This window comes from Pundamilia nyererei, unplaced genomic scaffold, assembly GCF_000239375.1.
Source record: "Pundamilia nyererei isolate P.nyererei 1_Seehausen unplaced genomic scaffold, PunNye1.0 scaffold00014, whole genome shotgun sequence".
NCBI lineage: Eukaryota > Metazoa > Chordata > Actinopteri > Cichliformes > Cichlidae > Pundamilia > Pundamilia nyererei.
Window position 1 is genome coordinate 5687576 of NW_005187415.1, and position 12927 is coordinate 5700502.

The 12927-nt window shown below is 40.8% G+C and overlaps 1 protein-coding gene across 2 annotated transcripts in view; it reads left to right on the top strand.

The window, feature by feature from the left end:
- The first annotated feature begins 1130 nt into the window (after positions 1–1130).
- rassf8b (Ras association domain family member 8b) overlaps positions 1131–12927 on the top strand; it is a 21743-nt gene continuing 9946 nt past the window's right edge. Inside the window, exon 1 of one of the 2 annotated variants that reach the window (XM_005725285.2) lies at positions 1131–1509. The gene's annotated coding sequence lies outside the window, so the exon portion shown is untranslated. Of the gene's footprint in view, positions 1510–1959; positions 2006–12927 lie in introns of those variants that run through there. The other variant, XM_005725286.1, reaches the window with a different exon arrangement.

Below are 12927 nucleotides of genomic sequence, written 5' to 3' on the forward strand. Positions count from 1 at the left end.
CAAACTTGTACAGACTTCAGTGTCAAGCTGATGTGAACTTCATACTGAGGATTTTTACTGGTCATGAGAGCCGGATCTCCAAACCACAGACCAAACGACTGTTTTCAGTGGAATTGCCCACAGTGTCCAAGCCAAAAGGCTGGGAGCATTCTGCTTATTTTCTAACGCTCATTGTGCACCATAAATCTGTCACCCAGGCTAATGTATGCAATACAGAGTTCTGCTCTTGAAGGAAAAGTGTTGGCAGATAAGGTCTGAACTGTAGTTCATGCCATTGTGCACCCACCTACTTTATTTGGCGTACACAAACACAACCTTTGACCTTCACACACCTTACTTACTAGTCTTGCTGTGACTCCAGCTTCTTCCCTGAGCTGACATGCAGGTTGTTGTTTTGGCACGGTGGAGATCAATTATACGTCAAAGATAAGCAAAGGCAAGACTTGCATGGGGAGCTAAACATAACAGCCGTACTGGTTTAGTGGTTTTTAATCTTGAACATTTGAGCCTCTGAAAATTGTTCCAACTAAAGCAGGAGCAGTGCACCTGGTATATCAAGGTCAGTGTTCAAGGTCAATATGTATAGGCATACATTAACCAAACCTACACAAAAAACTGTACCTTGTGCTTGTCCAATAGAATTGAATTTAATAAGTGCACTAAAACCTGGTTCTCGATCTTGATCTCTGCTCTGCAGGAAAGCCTACATTACATTTCAATGTAAGACAATCAGTTTTGTTTTTTTTATCACAGGCAGGCACGCAGGCATTAAAAGCAGACTGTTTTAAGTCTTCAAGTACTGCTGGAGGGGACCAAGGATTAAAACTACATAGTTGTACTAGCACATGTTGCTCTTCAGTGTATTGTTAAATATATTTCAGTGTCATTTTATGTTATTATTTATTTTTTTCTTTACCTTCTACAATGCCATTTAGTAAAGTCACTCCACTTTTTATTTTGATTAAGGCATTTTTAGTCTGTTTTGGGCTTTACAAGCTGCTGTCATGCAAATACGGGGCTTCATGTAAACATATGCTGCAGATGTGTAACGCTAAGGGTTTGTTCAGCACTATAAACACGTGCAAAGCCTGTTATTTCCATCAGAACCCTCCGTGTAACTGCGCGGGTCTCGGTCCATTTGCGTCGCCAGTGCGGTGCAGCTTTAACCGGTCCGTCATGCCTTGCGGTGTCCTAGTTCTGTTCCGATCGTGATTTACACGTGAGGTCTCCTTCACTGATAGCAAGCCTACAAGCCCCCTTGTAGGATGTCCGATGACTGGACGGACTCGTGTTTACATCCACTCGGTTTCTAGAAGAGGCGGGGATGCGCGCACACCGTTAACTGTGATGCAGGCGCCGATCGGCACAGAATAAACAGGGATCTCCCTCAAGTGGCCCGCATACCATGACGAAGAAAGTACTGGATTTTATCCCAGAGATATATTCGGTGGCTACAGAACAAGAGAGTTCTTAATCGTCTAAGACACAGTGAGCTGCGGCTGGAAAGAGGTATGTTGTCGTGTTTGTTGCACTGGATTGAACGCAGTGAATGCGTCAGTCACGCCAACATTTAAAAGCTGCTGTCCTTTAGACAAGCTTGTAGACTGTTATGGGCTAATAAGTTCACTGTTGGCAGTTTTGTGTTAAACCCTGTGAGGAGGACAAACGCAGAAGAGAGACTAAAATGACCGATCAACTGCAGTTGCGTAACTTTATTTGACAGATTTATTCACGCCCTTCTCGTCCTCCCTTTCAAAGAAATCTAACCCACATCCTCGGTCAGTGTTCCTGACACAAAATACCAGATCCATGAGCCATCCAGGAAGTGAGTTAGTGGTCAGTGCGTGAGTGGGATCTGTCTGCTGAGCCCTGCAATGCAATTTATAGAGTTGGGCTGTAAGCGTGCACTCAGCAGTGGTTTTTTTAATCAAGTTCCTTCAACTGAGTCATGCAGCTACAGCACACAGGAAGAAGTCCTTGAAGCACACGTGTGGCGGACGCAAGGGTAAACTGTTTGTAGTAGGAATACTTTGCTCTGAGAAGTATACTCTGCTACTAAACTGTTGTTTCCTGATATATTGGTAACGGTTAAACCTTTTGAGAAACTGTTACAGATATCTTCATTATCAGTGAATCTTGAGCCTTTTTCAGTGTGTCAGTAATTATTATTATTTTTTAAAAATTCCTGTCATTATTTCTAAAAAGTAGTGCCATATTGCAACTTTTGGTATGATCAGATACAGAGTATTTATACTGATACAATACTTTTAGCCTATAAAGGCAGCTTATATAGGGAAGAGTAGTGGTTCGTGATTTATAAGATCAATCATCATCAGTTTACAAAATGAATACATTTTAATGATTACTAAATGACTGTGACTTTTACTTTCCACTATACTTAGTTAACAAAACACACCTTTCAGCTTTTCATGTATTTTGAAACAGTTTTTTCTTTTCTTTTTTGAAGACCTGCAATGTAAACAGTATAGATCCAATACCAATACCAGCATTGGTATGGATACTTTCAATATTTGGATCAATCTGCCCACATCTACTTAAAAGCTACAATTTTGTCCACGGATTCAGTTTACCATCATAAGACAAAGAGATCCTGACCAAAAAAAAATCTCCCCGTTCACACAAGTTCCCATGCCAGCTAAGCACCAATATTTTTGCATTATTGATATTCATTCACACTGTGTCTGCATTTGCCTGAGATGTCAGAACCATGCTACCCAAGTGGGAAGACTCGTAACAGACTTTGCAGTGTAAATCCAGTCCAGTTTATCTTTCAGCAGACTCCCCCTCCCAGCACCTTGCGGTCAGTTAAGCTGCAGGTCTTACCGGGTTAAAGGCTTATTGTCTTCAGCAAGCTGATTAGTTTTAACTTTTGAAACTGCAAGAGGGCACTTTGGTCACTCTGCTTCAACATAGTGATTTTTTTTTTCCTGTAACAGTAAAAAATAATAACATCCAGTGATACAGCTGAAGTGTGAATGTGAGTACACTGCTTTGTTACCCATGACACCAGCAGTTGTGACAAAAACCTGCAGATGCCTTTAAATTGTTACCCACAAAGGACTGCATGTTGCATTTGTGTGAATACCACTTGCTTAATAACAGGGAACTCTTACACTGTTTATGACACAATAGATGATTGATAGTATCTGATTGCAAAGCTGTTCTCAAGCTTTTCACTCAGCTTATGCAAGCTTTTGCTGAATATGCAGCCATCTCACTGTCTTCAGCTGACAAAATTGATGTGGAGGTAATCTCCACATCAAGCCTCCTGTGCAGCATTAAGCTGCACAGGAGGCTAGAAGGTGGAGGTTTCATTTATAGATTGCAATATGCATCATCAGTTTTAGGAGGACCGCTGTGTTCTCATGGACTCTTAAAAGCATTACATTATATTAGTATATAAGTAAAGAGAAACAGGCAGGGGGAGTGGGAAATTGGTGTATAATATGAAGGCTGTGTGCCAACTTAAAAGCAGAGTCATGAGTTTATTGCTGTATTGAAGGGCCTGTGAACCTCCAGGATGTTCCATCAAGAACAGTGACATCTTGTGTGAGCACAGAGGTCAAAATGTAATTTCATTTAGGGTTTATATTTGGATTACCTGCTGACGTTAGCATTTTAGCCTTCCTGTTGTTCAAAGCGAGAAGATCTTGGGTTTGAATATGGTTGGCTGGTACATTTCTTGCATGAAGTTTGCATGTTCTACCTGTGATTGCGTGGGTTTTCTCCAACAATCCAAAGACATGCACATTAGCTTAATTGTTCATTCTAAATTGCTAAATTGGATGCAAATGTGGGTCACTGTATGACAGCTGCAGGCTTTAGTCTTTACAACTGTGGCAAGATATTAGTAGGGAAGTTTTAGGTGCCAGAGGGTTGATCATCTGAACATTAGTAACCTTCTGACGTTGAGCTTTGAATGAGCTAACTAACACAGCTAAAATCTGAGCTAAAGCTATGTGTCTGTGAGCTACTATTGTAGTCTCACAACTAGTTTGGGAGTCATTGTGGATCATTTTAGGCAGCTTACACAATTGTGAAGTAAAAACTCTCAGCAGAAGATTTCTTTTATCCAGTGATTTTAGCAAGCTCATAGAGCCTGGACATTTTTATTAGGAGTAAGTTTTTAAATTGTATGCAGGCCATTGACCTCTTAACATAGAGGATAGAGTTTATCTGTTTGGCATGACCACTCCAGCTAAAACTAGACAATATCCACCATAAGGCCAACTCTGAGGTGTTCCAGCAAAACTCCACTACATCTCCAACAAGAACCCCCACTGCAGAGCACACCTCCATGTTTTCTCGCAGCCCACATTCATAGGAAACAAAGAGGAAGTGACAGGAAAGCACGGACTGCTTCTTAATTGTTGCCGATTGTGTGGTCTACTTTCCCAGACCGTACCCTCCAATCACTCCGGTCAGCTGTGTAAGGTCGGGACAAAGCCTGAGCTGCGTCACCATGGTGAGGGATTGTTTGCATCCAGTCATGCTGCTGGCCATGTGGACTCACGCATGCACATTACAGCGTGCTCTTTTGTTTGTGCACCACTTGTTGTTTTTCAGTGGATCCCCTCCAGCTTCCACAACCTCCTTGTTGTGTATAAAAAAAATTGGCATCGTCTGTTTTTTGAACTGCTATAAGTCTCATCTACTGAGTGCCATGTCTCCATTAGTAATTCGATTTTTGACTGACAGTCGTGTTTAAAAAAAAAAAAAAAAAAAAAGATCGAGTTTTGATTTTTCAAAGCAAATGTGTCGGTTTAATCAGATGTTTGAGGGTACACACAGCAACAAGATTGGCATTGAGTCTATTAAACTGTAATTTAGCAAGAGGCTGAGATGGCACAGAGCTGACCAAGGCAGGAAATGAACTATTAACTATTAACTATTATCCAGACTGAAGAAGTCACTTGGATGAGTGACGAAACGTTTCTCCCACAAAACGCTACGTCCAGATAAACAGAATCAACTTTTGGAGATTAACTATTAGGTTTGTATATTGGATTTAAATTCCACCTTTAAGTCTGTGTGAAATGAAAAGCTTTTAGTTAACATTTCTCAGTCTGTTCCTTCAATGCTCATCCACGGCTTATTAAAGGAGCTTTTAGCTTAATTTTTGTGCTGATCCCTCTCATGAGCTGCTATCCATGTTTGAGGAAATATAAATAAGAAGCCTGGACTTCTCGTGCTGCGTCCCCTCCCTAACTCTGCCTTCCTCTGGCATCCTGAGAATGAAACTTCAGGGGAGGTAGACTGGAGTCATAACTAAGTTTAGCTCAACGGTTCACAGCCCAGACAACACAATATTTTTCATGTCTGAAACCAAATGGCTGTGGCAGAAGTTGTCTGACAGCAAGGATTTGTACTGATAGCTGCAGCCTTTCCTTCCCACAGCAGTCGTTTTCAATCTTTTCAAGCATTTCCTGAGATTATGACTAGCATGAGTGTAACATCTCCTATATCGAGCATGTTCTGTCTTCGTGGTTCGATCTCCCTTCAGATCATTGTGTTGTTTATATCTGTTTATTCTGTCTCTTATGCAACGTGTTTTTCTGCTCGTTGAAGGAAAATATACATGAATGCAAACACAGCAAGCTCCAGTAATGCAACTGTTTAAGATAAAAAAATAAAAAAAAACATTAGAAACTCTAACAATAAGTAGAAAGCATATTATATGTAGCATCAGAAATAGATCTAAAGAAAAGCACAGTTATTTCAGTGTTTAGTCATAAAACAGGTCAAATAAATAAATTCCATGGTAGTTAAACGCTAAATCAATTTGCCAAGAATGCATAAAAAAAAAGAAAGAAACCATATTTTGGATTTCTCTGAGCCAACAGTAGAAAATCGCGTGTTAATGTGATCAGCCACAACTCTAACAGTATACAGACACAGTTTTTCAGTTCTAAGGTTTTACATACCGGGACATCCTTACAAATAAATAAATGCAGACCGAGGACACGCTGGAGAGATTATATCTCTTGGCTGGACTGGGAATGCCTTCATGTTCCCCCGGACAAGCTGGAGGAGGTGGCTGAGAAGATGGAGGTCTGGGCTTCTGTGCTTAGGCTCTGCCCCCGCGACCCCAGCCCCAGCCCCGGATAAGCGGAAGAAGATGGATGGATGGAATAAACGCATGACGAGTGTGTGGAAGAACTAAGTACACACCGTCATTCAGTAGCTTGTGGAAGCAGGTTTAGCACTAACTTGAAGTAATTGTTTCCTGATTCACTTTATCAGTCGCTCACATCATTGTGGTGGAATTTTGCTTCACTCTTCTTTACAACAGTGACTAATGCACGAATCTCTTAAGGTCCATTTCAATAAGTCTCAGATCTGGGCATTGCAACACCTTGATTCCTTCTTAGCTATGCTGTTGTAGATTTGTTGCTGTGCTGTTGCCCAGATGGCCTCACATTAGACCCTTGAATACTTTGGCATTCATGGTCAACTCAATAACTGCAAGGTGCCCAGGTCCTGTGGCTGCAAAACACACCCAAATTATCAGCCATCATCCACCATGCTTGACAGTGGGTATGAGTTGTTAGTGTCTCGTTCTCCAAACGTGGACATCTCTTCTGTATATAGCAGCGGTCCTCACATCCCGCGGGCCATGGACCGGTACCGGTCTGTGAGTCGTTTGGTACCGGGTCGGAAGAGTTGAGGCTCGGGTGTGAAATTTATGGTTTTCATGGTTCTGATCGGTTTTTAGCATAATTTTTTTTTTATCGTTAACTCTCTTTCCCTAGGTCTTTTCCCGTGTGTTATGAATAAATCTTCTTTTTCTTTTTGGTACCGATACTGGTTTTATTTTGTTGTATTTATCCACGACACCTTAAAGGCCAGTCTGTGAAAATATTGTTGGACATAAACCGGTCAGTGGCGCAAAAAAGGTTGGGGACCGCTGGTCTAAAGGATATTGTTCCAGAAGTCTTGTGGTTTGTTTAGATGCCACTTTGTAAACCTAAGCCATGCTACCATGTTCTTTTTAGAGAGAAGAGTCTTTCTCTTCCAAACAAGTCATCCGTGTTGAGTCCTTTTTCTAATTTTGACTGTCATGAACGTAAACATTTAACATGTTAACTGAGGAATCTGAGATGTAGCTCTTAGCCTTCACCGTTAGGGGTGATTTGGTGGGATATCAATTCTGGGAAAGATAGGCAGTTGTCTTGAATATTTTCTGCTTGTGAATAATCTTTCTCACCGTGGAATGATGGACTTAATTTTGGGGGGAAATGGCCTTATAACCTTTCCCAGACTGAGCAACAATCACTTCTAAGAGATCACAGCTGATGCCTTTCCTCCTTGGCTTTGTGTTAACGCACACCTGAATGCTCCAGGCCTGTAAACTGCCAAAACTCCTGCTTTGATAGAGGTGCTCATACTTGTTGATGATTCCTTAATCAAGCACATTTGATTACCAACTCCTGGCTGTTACTTATCCTTTTAATTCCTATTGAAACGGTAAGAGTGTACTTACTGTTTCACACACTGCTACTGCATTTTAGCTTAGTTTGTGTTAAACAATGACACAGTGTAATGTCACATCTGGAGTTCATCTGAGGTTTTATTTATCTGATTTCAAAACCTGCTCTGGTCCAGGCTCTCTGTGTGTGTGTGTGTGTGCGTGTGCGTGTGCGCGTGTGTGTCAAAAATTGTGACGTCAAAGAGATTTCCTGTCAAATCTGTGTGTACTTAGTGGTGGTTTGGAGTGGTGGGAGGGGTTTTTGTGTATGGATTACTGCATAAAGTTGGAATGTGAATCACTGAGTCTTTTTTTTAATGACTAACAGAAGAAGAATATCCTGCACCTGCACTTCCTTTTCTAGAAACTATGACTGTGCGGACTTGTGGCTCACTGAACACATCTAAATATGGAAGTATACATTTACAATGAAGCCGAATCAAAATAGAAACCAGTGTCGCCGCATACTAATTAGTTTATACCCGCCTGTATGATTTATTAATTCACACGCTGGCAGTGGGAGCATCAAAGTAAATGTGATTTAGATTAAAGTCATAACCAGGGAGGAAAGGGAAATTGCATGATGCAAATTCAGAGCAGTAATAGCAATAGCTGTAAAAAAAAAAAAAAAAAAGGAGAGAGAGAGAGAAAGTGATCGGTGTGGCTGAGGTAAGTCTCTGGAGGAATTGTTGGAACTTATCAGCAAGGAGGAAAAGAAAATCAAAGCTACTTTGCACAAGGTGACGGGCTTCACAGGCCATGTTGTTGGAGCAGTTGAGCAGAGAATTCAATTAGTTATTGACTCTGTCGACAGTTTGTTGTTCTGACCTTCAGGTTTCCAGTTTAGACCTTCAATAACCTGTTAAGTTCAGCTCAGAACTGAATGATGGTGATTTAGGATAGAGACTAATGAGAGTATACTGACACCAATGCTATTGTCATCAATTGATTCTGGTCATACGGTTTAATTCTTTATTGGTTCCCTGACTGATTCTTTATTAACTTTCCATGTGGAAAAATATCCAGCACTGTGAGCCTGTGCAAAATGTAGAAACAGTAAAATAAAGTTTTTTGCATGTGATTTGGGTGGAAAGTGTCCACCGTCACAAGTTGGACACATTTTTCATGCTTCACTGGTCTGTCCCACTTAAGATCAAAAAGTATGCATGTAAAATGAGTTTGACCTACTTGGAGCATCTAAGTTGTTGCAATTTGATTGTTTTTGGATCAAAACTATAGGGCATAAAGTTTTGACTAAAAATGATCTGAACATCTGCTTCTGCACAGCCGCCTGCTCCTGTGGTCCTGTGTGTCGCTCCTGATAAAAGCAAACATCTATCAGCATATGCTGTTTGTGTCAAGGGAACCGTAAGAGCTCTATGAGTAAAGGAATGAAAATTCATCAAAAGGAAAAAAAACCCAGGAACCATGTTAGCGAGGTCAGTTTGAATCTAATATTTTTTAGGCTGTTTGATATCTTATTTGATATTTTTCACAACTCTGTCTGCACATGTGGCCTTAAAGTGTTTATGCAAATCATCTTCTAATTGAACATAACTGCTAGTTTAGTGGAAAACATGTTGCAGTGCTGAAAAGGTGCTGCAACCACTCACTGCTGTGCCATTTTTATATCAACATTTCCCATCTTTACATTTACATAAAAATACATTTATCAAGTGTTAACTGCCCCAAAATAACTCCTCCACTTTCAATATGAGCATTGCAAAGTAAAGCCTCACGAGAAAGTCGACCGTCTCAACGTTAACCCTCTGCTCTGTTTTGATATATTTATAATAAATGCATCACCGTGGAGTAAATGAAATCCAAATGTCTCACATAGAAGTGCTCATAGAAAGTGTGAGTATGCACATTAGTGTGAGCAGAGTATCATAAAAGTGTGCGAAAGATTACCACATATGTGGGTTAAACTTCAGTGGATGTTACTCATCATAATGAAAATTCAGTGACAACATTTCAGCCTCACCTGGCTTCTGTTTTAAACCTTGTATTAAAGATACAGGTGTGATCAAATGTCTAAATTCAAATTTTTTTTTAATGTTTTTCCACGGTGGATGAATTGTGCAGCATGCATCTTTAATGACTTTAAAAACAATAATTGGGTGCACAAGTTTATTTTTCATTTTCTGTAATCAATGCAGGTTCAAATATGTACATACATCCCCAGTCATATCTGGTTAAATGTCCATTAACATGTTGAACCTCAACCAGATGCTTTTTGTAGCAATCAACAAGCTTCTGGTATAATTCTGATCGGATATTTGACAACTCTTCTTGGCAGAATTAGTAGAATTCATTTAAGTTGGTTGGTTTCCTGGGATGGAGCTGCATTTTAAGTGTAGTCCACAAATTTTCAGTAGAGTTAAGGCCATATTATCCATTCCAAACTATTTTTGCTTTGCATCACACTTTTTCAAGTTTTACTATATCTCGGAGAGTAAATGCTGAGTGTTTGCAGACAAGTCGGCGTCTTACGACTGTTTTAATCTCCAGGTGACCAAAGCAAACGCAAGTAGGTTAATGGTGCAGCACACTCTTTGCAGTCAATCCAGTTCAGAACAGTTGACCTGTTCAGGAGAACGCAAGGTATTCATCTCAAAAGGGTTTGCACTCCTTCTTCAAACGATCCAACCTTTTCCTTTTAATTTTATCCTGCTTGGTTTTGTTTATTCATCTGCACCCCTACTCTTTCACCTTCACTGTGCCTCTTTGTTTTCTTATTGTCTCCTTTCTATTCCCCAAGCCGCTGAGCTCCTTTGAGAATAATCTCATTTGCTGGATCTATCTCAATTCGAATGCATACTGTCTCGTTTAACAAATCGCCCAGTTTCACTCCAAATGCACACCTTGCCCATAACAGATGCCTTCAGCGCAGAGGAGTGTGCAGCATAATGCGGTCTCTGTAGAAAAAGGCCTCCAGGGGGGCCAGTAGTTAAATTGGAGGAGAGATGGGATTCCCATTCCAGCTGTGACGAAGATGCAAGGTGCTTAAATTGTTATCGCCTCAAGCGATAGGCAAGTCAAGGATCAGAGCTGAGCTGATGGCCCAGTCAGGAGACAGGGAGCAATGCTGCCCAGTATGGTTGCAAGACTGAGTATTAGCCACCTGCTCTTTCACTGCTCTGTTGCTCAGGCTTGCAAGGGCCATAATGACTGCCTCGCTGCTGAGGCGCTTGTGTCAGCAGTTTGAAATGACTCTCATTCTGTGTGCCTGTAAGCTTTTCTGCACTGAACACCAGGAAATGAAAAATATATCGGAAGAGTTCGATCACAACACAATTACATTACCACAGGCATTTGATGGTACAACATTTCACCAGCAGCGTTACATGAAATCTCTTACAGAGAACTAGTGTTGTGTGTTGTTGTTGGGAGCATCAGGTTTTAGCTCTTTAGTGGCCCTTAACCCATTTAGGAAACACTTAACTAAAACAAGGGTGATTAAGTTGACTGGATAATTTGGTCATAATATCATGTTGTTCCACCTGAATCTACCTGCTGCAGAAGAAATGTTAGTCACATTTGTTAAATGCTCAAAGGTGGTGCAGCTCCAGAATTAGCACCACTTCTGAGTCACTGTTGTGTTCACCTGATAGAGTACATGTAATGAATGTTGGGAGATCTCTTTAGCTGCTATGCGCTCCATTATATTCAGCTGGTAGAGCCATTTAACTGAAGTTATTCGCCGGCTCTGTCAATCAATAACCTGAGAGACCGTTAAAATTATAGACATTATATAAAAAACAGACAAAGCCTGAAGGTTTTGAAAAGTGAAGCCAATGCAGAAGTGCCTGAAAACTGCATTATTTCTGTCAGCAGGAGGTAAGAAAAAAAGAAGTCAAACTGTACAGGAGTTTGAGAAAATGACCCCACTTCTCACTCAGTGTGCAACCTCTGTAAACTCAACCAAATGCATGTTGCAGATCTCGGGAACCTGCCTTTAAGAGTGTAGTTTTTTGGGGGATTTTACACATTCAATTCAATTCAACTTTATTTATATAGTGCCAAATCATAACAACGGTCACCTCGAGGCACTTTATATTGTAGGGTAGACCCTACAATAATACAGTCAGAGGAAAAACCCAACAATCATATGACCCCCTTTGAGCAAGCACTTTGGCGACAGTGGAAAGGAAAAACTCCCTTGAACCCCCTCCCTGAACCAGGCTCAGGGAGGGGCAGCCATCTGCTGTGACTGGTTGGGGGGGTGAGAGAAGGAAGACAGGATGAGAGACATGCTGTGGAAGAGAGCCAGAAATCTCTGGCTCTGGCTCTCTTACACATCTGTATGGCTACATCCATCTCTGCATAACAGGTTATATATAATTATCCTTATGTGTGGAGACAATGTATCATTCAATGATGCACTTCAAGAGCATCATTGCACAACTGAAAGCAGAAATACTTTTTTTTTTGTTTGTTTCCAAAGACGTCTGGATGCTACGTGTTCTGTATTTAAAAGGAAAGAAATCACATGCTACTCCATCATTAGCGGCTCAGAATTCTGAGCTGATGTTAATTATTAAAAAAACCCCACACTGTTCAACTTGTAGATTTCTGTGATGGGAGCTGTGCTTCAAAGGGCGGCTTTTTAAGCTTCCATCTCGTGCTTGACACTCCATTTGGTGTGAGTGGCTGGCACCGTGCAGTGTGGGTTGCACACCTGTGTCATAACTGTCACTCTGGTGGCATCTGCATATTTCAAGCTGTACTTTTTCCAGCCTGATATGAATATCAAGCAGAAGACTTTTGCTACTGCCTTGTGTATGTCTGAATACCTGCAGCCTGTGCATCATTTACAATTGCAGCATGGTGTTGTTTCTCACAGCGCTGCTGTATAACTCACATTTGGTGTACGCCTCAGGGATGCTGAAGTGACTGAGGAGGGCATCGCTGTTTCTGTGTGTAGTCTGTAATATTTCTCCAAGCCCTGACAACCCAACAACTTATCTGTGCTCCAGTGTTTCAGGTATTTGTGACAAGTCAAAACTAGCTGTTGAGATTTTCCATTTTTAGGGCATGAATCCTTTTTGTTGGCATGGCAGGACATTCACTTACGGTCTGGTCAAGTGCTGCGTTCTGCACAGCTGAAGATGTGTTGGTCACTTTCCCATCCCAATTCAGTGCAGTTACTGCTCAATTTGCTGGAACATCTGTGACAGTCTGGCCCATGTATACGAAGAATAGCCTAAGGTTTGGATAGTGCACCTACATGGGTCCATGTCTGAGTTATCCCAGCTGTAGAAAATTGGCTTTTGGTGTCTGAATTTCCAAATTTTTAATATAGGTAGCTGACTGGTGCAGATAACTCATAAGAGGCCTTGAGTTATTACAGGATTTTTTTTATGTTAGATTTTTAGCCCTTAAATTAAGTTGTAGCTTTTATATATAAAATATATTTATATATAAAATATATATAA